The sequence below is a fragment of the Dendrobates tinctorius genome, unplaced genomic scaffold (assembly GCF_039654945.1).
Source record: "Dendrobates tinctorius isolate UK_male_01 unplaced genomic scaffold, ASM3965494v1 ptg000254l, whole genome shotgun sequence".
Taxonomy (NCBI): Eukaryota; Metazoa; Chordata; class Amphibia; order Anura; family Dendrobatidae; genus Dendrobates; species Dendrobates tinctorius.
Genome location: NW_027361921.1, coordinates 9,510,336 through 9,522,522, shown reverse-complemented (window position 1 = coordinate 9,522,522; position 12,187 = coordinate 9,510,336). Strand labels below are relative to the sequence as shown.

The window sequence follows — 12,187 nt, the reverse complement described above, 5'->3', positions numbered from 1 at the left end:
TTGGTTTGCTGACGGTATACTTGGATGTTAGATGCGGTGGTGAATTTTTCTTCACGCACGTAGATTCATCGCCATTGACGAGATACCAATTCCAGGCGGTATTCAATAAATGTTTGAAGGGGGTGGGAGTGCCGGTTCGTGATTACGGCACACATTCTTTTCGAATTGGGGCTGCTACGGAGGCTGCTAAGGAAGGTTTGCCCGATGAAGAAGTTCAGCGGATCGGGAGGTGGCGTTCAGCGTGTTTTGCTAGGTACATTCGTCCGGATTTATTGTACTAACGTTTCAATTCTTTCTGCAGATCCGGTTAGACCAACGGTATGGCTGCTGGGACACTCGTATATATTTTGGGCAGCGCAGCGAGCGGAATGTCGCCCTGGTGGGAGACATTTAGGCTTTCGAGATGTGTCCTGCATGTGGAGAGGCATCCGGGGGTTGCAATGGCCGCAAGTTCTCCCGGAAGTGGTGTCGATTTCAAGAGGAACCAGGGGTCCGACAATTTTGGTTTTGCATGCAGGGGGAAATGATTTATGTTCCTACAAGATGGCGGAGCTCCTTACAATGATGCGAGCCGACATGGAGCGATTTCATGGTTTTTTTCAAGAATTGGTTTTCGTATGGTCAGAAATTGTTCCGAGGGCAGTGTGGCAAGGAGCGAGGGATGGTATAGCCGTGGAGCGTACCAGGAGGAACATAAATGCTCGGATTTCTAAGTTCGTTCGCGAGCGTTTTGGGGTAGTGGTTAGGCATAGACAGTTGGAAGGGGACAATGCTGCATTGTTGAGACCCGATGGTGTACATCTGAATGATATCGGGCTCGATATTTTTCTCTCTGGTCTCCAAGATGGCATTGAGCAGGCATTGCTGTTGATGGGTGGAGGTCGGAGTCCTGTCTGAGGAGAAGTTATTGCACGAAGCTACGGCTTGCCGGCTGACTTGCCTGCGTCTATGGAGCGGGGCATTGAGCGGCTAGCGCGTTTTAAGAAAGCTAAGTGCCTGTTTACAAAAGGTTGTTAAATTTTATAAAAGAATTTTAATAAAGCTGTGACCGACTTTCACCCATCATTGGTTTTCAGTGTCTAATTAATAGTGGTTAAGAGGGGCTGAGGAAATGCGTTAAGGGGTTATCTTCCCCTCCTTTTAGGTCAACACAGTCTGGTGGGCACTGATCTGATTAAGGAAAGTGCCACTGACTGGGTGTGCCTTTCCTACCCTCCCCTTACCCCTGATTGGTTCGGGCATGACAGCTGCCCTTCCATGATTTAATGAAGGTGGGATTTAAGTATGGGGAGCCAATTGGGATAAAGAAGGGATTAGCACAGCCCCTTCCTATGTACATAAAATCCTGGGATTTTAGCAGCCCTTCCTCTTCCTCCGTTCACTGCGGTCCTGGAAGTGCTTTTCCCACCCTCCCTCCCCTTTTTGTTACGAATTTGCTGATGTTATGTTGTTTCGTTCTTTTATTTGTAGTTATTACAAGTCACGGCGTTGGAGAAGTTATTGCACGAAGCTACGGCTTGCCGGCTGACTTGCCTGCGTCTATGGAGCGGGGCATTGAGCGGCTAGCGCGTTTTAAGAAAGCTAAGTGCCTGTTTACAAAAGGTTGTTAAATTTTATAAAAGAATTTTAATAAAGCTGTGACCGACTTTCACCCATCATTGGTTTTCAGTGTCTAATTAATAGTGGTTAAGAGGGGCTGAGGAAATGCGTTAAGGGGTTATCTTCCCCTCCTTTTAGGTCAACACAGTCTGAACAAAAGTGACCAAAATGAACAAGATTGAACAAAACCCTGGAGGTGACTACTCAAAAACCTAGAGAATAATAATGAATGAAGGAAAATAGCAAAAATAGAAAAAATAAATACAATAAAAAACAACAAAATAAAAATAAAAAATGAAAAATTGAGGGGAGTGGTCACTAAGGCTGGTTTCACACATGCGTTCACGAGAGCAAAACCTTGTGTTTCCGTGCGGTCACCGCACGCGTCAAATCACCCCATGCAGATGCATCTGCATACACGCATGTCCCTGCGTACCCAATGTTAAAGACAGGTACGCAGGGAAGTGCAGGATGCATACAGAAGTAGGCGGAGCTTCAGGGAGGAAGAAAGGAGGAAGTAGGCTGCCATCCACAGCCCTCCTGAACGCAAGTGTGAAACCAGCCTTACCCTTCGAAGGAGAGTATAATATTGACAGGTGTATCGGTGAGTCTTACAATGCAAGAGACAAGTTAACAAGGCGAGAGGGAAGTGCCAGCATGTTTACAGCTGTATTACTCCACCACCATGGTAAGAGAAGAAAAGAAAACATACAAATTATCAAAAACCGTTTAACAGTCAAAGCAAAATTACAGAGATTGAGTATTATCAGTACGGAGGCTAATCAGGATGTAGTTTGATCATTACACCAAAAGATCAAGTTCTCTGTTGAGATCTCCTGGTGTGAGTGTTTGTAAGGTGCGTATCCAGAAAGATTAATAGAAAGAATAATACATGAAAACAGCAAAAAAGCAGCTTCTTGTACTATTTCAGTGTTAGGATTTAGTGTTAGGGACCCGTAAACGTGGGGACCTTTGGCGCAGGTTATGGGCTCATGTATTTTGGCCAAAATATCAGCTAATACCTCACATTTTTTAATGTGTTTTTTTGCACTTTTTTATTCGGGGTGCAGTTGGGCCCATTTGGGCTTGTAAACTGCGGTGTCTGTTCACATGGCATGCATTTTGATAATGCTGGGCAGTCCGCTTGATCTAATAGATGGGCGTAACTAATAGGCTGTTAATCTGGATGCTGTGCATTGCCATAGTGTGAACAGCGCCACATACAAGTTTTTATTGTGCATTAATATACCAAGCAACCGCCCACTCCATGTATTGGTAGACTGTGAGCGGTTGTTTCATTGGTATTCTTGCACCTGTGTTGCCATCTTAATTATATGGTCCACTGCATCCTGATAGTGCATTTGTCTGGAGGCCTGGTCGGGTAAACCTCTCTGCTCTTTTCTTGTATTATTGGAGGATTTTTAAGTCCTCTTCTTGTGCTATTTCATTGTTAGGATTTAGTGTTAGGGACCCGTAAACTCGGGGACCTTTGGCGCAGTTTACGGGCTTACGTATTTTAGCCAAAATATCAGCTAATACCTCACATTTTTTTACACTTTTTATTCAGTGTGCAGTTGGGCCCATTTGGTCTTGTAAACTGCGGTGTCTATTCACATGGCATGCATTTTGATAGCGCTGGGCAGCCCGCCTGATCTAATAGAAGGGTGTCACTACTAGGCTGTTAACCTGGATGCTGTGCATTGCCATAGTGTGAACAGCACCGCACACAAGATTTTATTGTGCATTAACCCCTTCACTACCAAGGATGGTTTTCACGTTAACTCCCGGGCCAATTTTTACAATTCTGACCACTGTCCCTTTATGAGGTAATAACTCTGAAACGCTTCCATGGATCCCGGTGATTCTGACAGTGTTTTCTCGTGACATATAGTACTTCATGTTAGTGGTAAAATTTCATTCAAATAACTTGCGTTTATTTGTGAGAAAAACGGAAATATGGTGAAAATTTTGAAGATTTCACAATTTTCCAACTTTGAATTTTTATGCCCTTAAATCACAGAGATACGGCACACAAAAAACTTGATAACTAACATTTCCCACATGTTTACTTTACATCAGCACAATTTTGGAACCAAAATTTTTTTTTGTTAGGAAGTTATAAGGGTTAAAAGTTGACCAGCGATTTCTCATTTTTACAACACCATTTTATTTTTAGGACCACATCACATTTGAAGCCACTTTGAGGGGTCTATATGATAGAAAATACCCAAAAGTGACACCATTCTAAAATCTGCACCCCTTAAGGTGCTCAAAACCACATTCAAGAAGTTTATTAACCCTTTAGGTGCATCACAGGAATTTTTTTGAATATTTAAAAAAAATGAACATCTAACTTTTCACAAAAAAAATACTTCAGGTTCAATTTTTTTTATTTTACCAAGGGTAACAGGAGAAATTGGACTGCAAAAGTTATTGTGCAATTTGTCCTGAGTACGCTGATACCTGATATGTGGGGGGGGACGACTGTTTCGGCGCATGGCAGAGCTCAGAATGGAAGGAGCGCCGTTTGACTTTTTCAATGCAAAATTGGCTGGAATTCAGATCGGACGCCATGTCACGTTTGGAGAGTCCCTGATGTACCTAAACAGTGGAAACCCCCTACAAGTGACCCCATTTTGGAAACTAGACCCCCCAAGGAACTTATCTAGATATGTGGTGAGAACTTTGAACCCACAAGGGCTTTACAGAAGTTTATAACGTACAGCGGTACAATTAAAAAATCATATTTTTTCCACAAAAATGATCTTTTCACACCAATTTTTATTTTCCCAAGGGTAACAGGACCCTAAAAGTTATTGTGCAATTTGTCCTGAGTGTGCTGATACCCCACATGTGGGGGTAAACCACTATTTGGGCGCATGGCAGAGCTCGGAAGGGAAGCAGCGCCATTTGACGTTTTTGGCTGGAATTGAGATCGGACATCATGTCGCGATTGGAAAACCCCTGATGTACCAAAACAGTAGAAACCCCCCACAAATGACACCATTTTGGAAACTAGACCCCCTAAGGAACTTATCTAGCTGTGTGGTGAGAACTTTGAACCCCCAAGTGCTTCACAGAAGTTTATAACGCCCAGGCGTGAAAATAAAAAAATATTTTTTTTCCACAAAAATGATATTTTTGCCCCCAAATTTTTATTTTCCTAAGGGCAACAGGAGAAATAGGACCCCAAAAGTTGTTTTGCAAATTGTCCTGAGTAGGCTGATACCCCACATTATGGGGTAAAACACTGTTTGGGTGCATGGCAGAGCTTGGAAGGGAAGGAGCACCATTTGACTTTTTCAACGCAGAATTGGCTGGAATTGAGATCAGACGCCATGTTGCGTTTGGAGAGCACCTGATGTGCGCAAATAGTGGAAACCCCCAATTCTAACCCTAACCCTAGCCCTAGCCCTAGCCCTAGCCCTAACCCTAGCCCTAACCCTAATGGGAAAATGGAAATAAATAAATTTTTTTAATTTTATTATTTTTCCCTAACTCAGGGGGTGATAACGGGGGGTTTGATTTACTATTTATGGTGGTTTTTATGTTTGGCAGCTGTCACACGCTAAAAGACGCTTTTTATTGTAAAAATAGTTTTTGCATCACCACATATTGAGAGCTATAATTTTTCCTTATTTTGACCCACTGAGTCATGTGAGGTCTTATTTTTTGCGGGACGAGTTGACGCTTTTATTGGTATCATGTTCGGGCATGTGACATTTTTTGATCGCTTTTTATTTCGTTTTTTGGGACGCAGAATTTACATAAACCAGCGTTTCATGAATTTCTTTTGGGTGGTGCATTTACACCATTCCGGGTGCGGTAAAATTTATAAGGCGGTTTTATTCTTTGGGTCAGTATGGTTACAGCGATACCTCATTTAGGTAGTTTTTTATGTTTTGGCGCTTTTATGCAATGAAAACAATTTTATATAAAAAATAATTATTTTTGCATCACTTTATTCTGCGAGCTATAACTTTTTTATTTTTTCGCTGATGATGCTGTATGGCAGCTCATTTTTTGCGGGACAAGATGACGTTTTCAGCGGTACCATGGATATTTATATGCGTCTTTTTGATCGCGCGTTATTGCACTTTTTGTTCGGCGGTATGATAGTAAATCATTATTTTTTGCTTCGTTTTTTATTTTTATTTTTTAAGGGGTTCGCTTAAGGGGTTAACTATTGGGTCAGTTTTATAGGGCGGGTCGTTACGGACGCGGCGATACCAAATATGTGTACTTTTATTGTGTTGTTTTTTTTTTATTTCCAAAAAATGAATTTATTGGGGAATATTTTTTTTTTTTTTTTTAATTTATTTAGCGATTTTTTTTTTTTTTTTTTTTTTTTTTTTTTTTTTTTTTTTTAATTATTTTTACACTTTTTTTTTTTTTTTCACTTTATTACAATGTCCCAGGGGGGACATAACTGTCCTGTGACAGATCGCTGATCTGTCACATCACAGATCACTGTGACAGATCAGCGATCTGTCACAGGCACTGCACAGGCGCTTCCTGCAGGCCCCCGGAGGTCCCCGTCGCCATATTGGATCCGGGGACCTGCAGGAAAGGAGTCCCCCGCAGCAGCGCTGCACATTGCGCTGCCGTGGGGGGCTCAGGGAAGCAAGGAGGGAGCCCCCTCCCTGCCGATGCTTCCCTTTAACCCCCGGTACACCGCAATCGTGTTTGATCGCGGTGTGCAAGGGGGTTAGCGTGTCGGGGGCGGTCCGTGACCACCCCTGACACATTGTGCCGGGTGTCAGCTATGATAATTAGCTGACACTCGGCCGCGATCAGCGGCGCTCACCATGTGGGCGCCGCTGATCGCGGTGACGTAATATTCCGTCCATGGTAATTAGGTCCAGGGTCACATGGACGGAATATTACATCAATTGTAGGTAAGGGGTTAATATACCAGGCAACCGCCCCCTCCATGTATTGGTAGGCTGTGAGCAGTTGTCTCATTGGTTTTCTTGCACCTGTGTTGCCATCTTAATTATATGGGTCCACTGCATCCTAATATTGCATTTGTCTGGAGACCTGGACGGGTAAGGCCTCTTTCACACATCCGTTTTTCGCCGTCAGGCGCAATCCGGCTATTTTTAGTAAAACCGGATCCGGCGAAATGCAATGCCGGATCCGGTTTTCCCCCATTGACTTGTATTAGCATCGGATTGTGCCGGATGGCCATGCGGTTGTTCCGGTTTTGACCGGATCCAGCAATCTGTCTCAATCTGGCGTCTGGAAAAAACGGCAACAGTAACATTTTTTGTCTCCGGCGAAAAAGCCGGAACCGCCGGATCCGGCGCTTCCGGCTTTTTCACACAATGAAAGTCTATGAGCGCCGCAATGCACTGGATCCGACCAAAGCCGGATCTGGTGGCCGGATCCGTTTTTTTTTGGTCTGAGCATGCTCAGTAGCCCTGCACACAGTAAACATATATAAAACCATGACAGTGGGACCCTCAGCCACAGCCAATATGCCACCCAAGAGAGGAGCCAGCCGCAGGAGAAGGCAGGAGAGTACTGCACCACCAGCACCAACCCAAATGGAGCCAAGGGACCTTGCTGAACAGGCTGAGGGGAGTCCACCAGCAGACGACAGATGGTAATTATTACATCCCCCATTCCTCAAAACTAGGGCCATGGAATATCAATATATTCATTGGCCCTTTGCTTCTCTTTATTCACCAGCAGAAGCCGGCCTATAGAAGCAGCAGCACCAGCAGCAGCACCAGCAGCAGGAACGGAGTCTGCCCAGTAGCAGGACACCACATCTTCTTCTGGGAGCCCTCCCTCACATCGTCAGCGTTTAACGGTAAGTTTTTATTTTCAAAATCCATCATCTCTGGAATATATGTCTATTCATTGGCTTTTTTTTCAAAACAGGAATCACAAGGTGAAGAGGATCTCCCAGAAGAAGAACGAAGGGGTGGACAGATACCTGGAGTGGGCTCACAATTGGTAAGTTTCCTGCATCAATAGGAGAAGCACAACATCACACTACACACAACACATAGAAAACAATTTAGTGCAGACATCACACAGCAAACAACAGATATGCCTACACCCAAGCACATAACTTATTTTTTTTTCTTTTCTAGTTTTCCCAATCTGGTGCTCGGTGAAGAGGTCCTCGCAGTGCCTCCCAGGGTCGTTGGCGTCAGCGACGCGGTGGTCACCATCGTGTAAGTATAATATTTTTGTTAGGTTTTTTTTCCCCTTTTTTTTACATTTGTTAAGCGTGGAGGCTAATTTTATTTTTTTTCTCTTTAACAGGCTTCACAGCGTGCTCCCGACTCTGACGGTGAGGAGGGGGGGATTGACGTGGATCTCCTCATCGATCTGTTCAGAGAAAGGGAGCCGCTATGGAATATGGGGGACCGCCGCCATGCTGAACTTATTGTGACCCGACGGTTCTGGGAGGAAATCTGTTCGCTCCTCGTGGACCGTTGGGACGACCTCGATGCTCGGGCCCAGATTCAAGAGCGTAAGTATATACAGTTCCGGTTGCTTGATGTAAAGCAGTGTTTCCCGAACTCGAGTCCTCGTGGTCCCCATGGGTCATGTTTTCAGGATTTCCTTTTGAGCAACACTATGGAAATCCTGAAAACATGACCCATGGGGACCACGAGGACTGGAGATTGTGACACACTGATGTTGTATACTAACCACTTTGTGCTTTCTCGTTTCAGGGGAGAGATTTGTGAAGCGGTGGCGGTCTGTGAGAGATCGTTTCAAAAAGGAGTTCAACAAAGAGTGGATCTGGAGGACACAGGAGCAAGTACAAATACGCACGAGCCCTGTCGTTCCTCCGGGAAACAATGGTCACCAGAAGGTAAATATTACACACCCCACGTAAAAAAATAAAGTTTACATGTCTAAATTTTTTTTTCAGCCAGGGCCATACCATGTTACTATATTAATTGTATTTTTTTCTCTTTATTCCACAGCACGGTGACCAGCACTAGGGAGCCTGCATGGTTGGACCCTTCTGAGGCGATCCCTGAGGAGACCATCACCGAGGGACACTTCGACCACCCTGGCACATCTGCACCTTCCCAGCCATCCCTCACATTAGATCCATCTCTCCCATCCACCAGCACAGGAGCATCATGGCCGCCTACATTACATGAAGCCACTGGTGAGGAGATCGCTTTCTCTTTACCCCACCCTTCTGCCGCTGCCACCTCTAGTACACCTGTGGGTACTGGCGGCAGCGGCAGAGGGGTCAGGAAAAGAGCTGTGCGGCAGAGTTCTTGCATCTGCATGCATCTTTCCAGAACTGTCTAAAAGTCTTGTCAGAGCAAATCTCCGCAGGCTTTCAGCAGATCAACTCCGCCACTCTGGAGTTGAAGACACTTCTGCAAACCATGTGTCATGATCCAGGCGTGGATCTGTCAGATTGGATGGACAAGGTGAACGTTTTTTCCTTTGGCAAGGTGACGTGATTGCCCCCGGTGGCCATTGGAATTGTCACATGTGGTGTCGTTCGTTCTGAGTTGCCCAGGTGGTGGTTGGTGGTGTCGCACGATAGTTTGGGTTTAATATGTACGTAATTATGAATCAGGTGTGGGGCTCTATGAGTGAGTCTCAGGGTGTGCGATCACTGCTGGTGATATTCATTCATTTGACAAGGAAGCCTGGGTGAACATGAGTCCTGCGCAGTCAGCCAGAGGGGATGAGTGGCAGCTAATGGTGTCTGCAGGAATTGCTGGCATGGCGTGGAGGAGTCGCAGTTTATGGTGTCGGCGGGAAGTGCGTGCATGGCTTGGTGGAGTGGCGACTATGGAGAGAGTTGCACTCGGCATGCTCGACTTGGTTGCTGAGAGCTGGACTCAAGCATGCTTAGATTCTTGGCAGAGGCTGACTCATCCTTGGGACTCTGTTGCTGGACTGCTGCGGTTGGTGGTGGACTCTGCTCCGGGGCTGCGCTGCGGTGGGGGATCCGGGATGGTGGTGGATCCGGGTGGAGGAGGGGATGCGCGCAGGTGGTGGGCTCTGTTGCTGGGAGCGTGCGCGGCAGAGCGGGGCTGAGTGGTGTTTCCCCTGTGTTGTCTTCTTTCCTCGTGTGTGTTGTTGGTGCGGTGGAGGGATTAGTTTCCGCGCCGACCGGTTCCCTGGTGGGGGTTTAGGGTCAGGGCGAGCAGGGGCTTTGGGGTACGTGTGCGGCGCCCAGTGCGGAGCCGGCGTGGGGAGCGTTGGGAGTGCGGGGGCGCTGGCTCGGGGGGGCTCCGCTTCCCTATTGCAGGGCCCACCATTGTTGGTGTTGCCCAGGTCCCCCTTGTTATTTAATTCGCCTTACATTCTGGAAACCCCGCCTCCAGTATGTATAACGTGTAATCCCTAAATTCGCCAGGTGGAGGCGGTGAATCCATCTGCACGTTTTATTATTTGAATTCGCCCCACTGGAGGCGCTGTATCCTGGGTCACGTGTGTTATGGGTTCGCCTTGCGGTAACCGCTGCGTCCAGACACACGTGGCCGTGACATTATGCTTTCAGAAGCAAGATCTTCACCAAACCACACCTTTTTCAGGTCTGTTGTGGAGCGCATGGAAACGCTCTCTCCTAGCCAGCAGATGCATGTAATGCATTCGTGCCACGCTGCTCTACTGCAGGTTACCTCCCAACCTCCACCCACCCCAGTAGTTCCTGCACCCCTTCCATCCACTGTCCCTCCTCCCCTTCTATTCCATACCAGCAACCTCCCCAGTACCAGCCACCTCCCCAGTACCAGCCATCTCCGCACTTCCAGCAACCTGCCCCGTACCAAACTCCTTCCCCATACCAAACTCCTTCACCGTACCACTTCACAGCCACATCATCTGCTACTCCAGTCCCTGCTCAACCCTCCACTCCACCACCCACCACCTGTTCTACCACCCACATGTCCACCCATTCTCTTGCTTTTTACACAACTTCACCTCTAACTCTTCCTTCCCCACCATGATCCCAGTCCTCTCTCCACACTCCCATCGTCGAAGTGTCCCGCAGCCCCTCCAGCAGTATTTCCACCCCACACTACACAAATTTATGAATGTGTGTGTAAAATAAAAATTACAACTTTTCTTGTTTTCAAGCTTTATTAAAAATTTACACAAAGTTGATTAAAAAAAATGGCTCAATAAAAGTTTGAGTTTTGGATTACAAATGTTGTCTGTCATTTATTTCTGCGGCGAAATATGTTTAAACAAAAGGTAAAATACTGGGCAGAGAAAAGGTAAAAATTATTGGTTATACTAAACCAGGTACATAACTTTGGGTAAAAGGTAAATAAATTTTACCTATTGGCCACAGATGTGTCCCTGGTTGTGTTTTAGGCAAAGTATTTAACCTTTTAGCCAAAGTTGTGTAGCTTGTTGGGGATTACCTAACAATGTACACAACTTTTGTTAAAAGGTTAAATACTTTGCCTAAAACACAACCAGGTACACAACTGTGGCCAAAAGGTAAAAATTGTTAAACCACAACAAGATAGACATCTTTGGTTGGCAAAGGTATACTGTTGGTACAGAAGGTACACGACTTTGGTTAAGGGCAGAAAGGTATCAAACTCTGTCATCCTGCCAGTGTATTCTTCCTTGAGGTGACATAAAGTATTGAGCAAAATTGTCCCTCATTCGTGAAACCGTCACAGAACTCCTATTGGTAATGTTCTGGTAATCTTGCAAGGTGGTTTCTTCAGAGGTGTCCTCAATGGAAATGGGTTCCTTGCACATAACAAAATTGTGCAGGACCACGCAAGCTTTGATCACCTCGTCCACAGTTTCAGTCTTGAGGTTGATTGCAGTCAATAGGACACACCATTTGGCTGTCAGAATACCAAAGGCGCATTCCACCAATCTTCTTGCTCTTGTGAGGCGGTAATTGAAAATGCGTTTTGTTGTTATCAATCCTCTGCTAGATACGGTTTCAAAAGGTGTTCTGCCAGCTGGAAGGCTTCATCCCCTACACAGACAAAAGGCATAGGTGGCCCAGATGTTTGCGGCAGCGGTCTAGGGGGTGGGAACTGGAAGGTGTTTCCATACAGTCTACGGCCCATGGCAGACAGTTTGAAAACTTGAGAGGCCCCAATATCAACAGCAATAAATTTGTATTCCGCGTCAGCGATGGCCATGAGGACAATGGAAAAATATTTCTTGTAATTGAAATATTCCGATCCCGATCCTGCTGGCTTTACAATGCGGATGTTTCCCGGCCACAGCGTCCAAGCAATTCGGAAACTGACATATCTGTAGAAACTTGTCAGCAATTTCAATCCACCTCTCTGTTGTGGGCTCTGGTACAAACTCATCAACTAAAGAGTCCCACAGTGCACGGCATGTGTACTTCACAATTCCAGATATGGTGGAAATCCCAAGTCTGTACTGGAAATGGAGTGACGAAAGGGATTCTCCAGTTGCAAGGAATCTGTGGGGAATTAAAAAAAGAAAAATTAGTTCAAAATCACAGCATTGCATACCACAACTCAGCTATAACACTTGGAGATACATACTACCACCAACAAGATTCCAGTGAAAGTGTGCTCTGAAGCGAGCAGATCCAATAAATGCGGCTTACCTTAGAGTCACCATCAGACGCTCTGTC

General features: G+C 45.7%; 1 protein-coding gene across 1 annotated transcript in view; it reads left to right on the top strand.

Annotated features, from left to right (window-relative positions):
- Window positions 1–2,151: 2,151 nt before the first annotated feature.
- The window catches only part of TNRC18 (trinucleotide repeat containing 18), a 753,175-nt gene continuing 743,139 nt past the window's right edge, over window positions 2,152–12,187 (top strand). The window contains exon 1 of the mRNA XM_073558135.1: window positions 2,152–2,287. The gene's annotated coding sequence lies outside the window, so the exon portion shown is untranslated. The remainder of the gene's footprint in view (window positions 2,288–12,187) is intronic.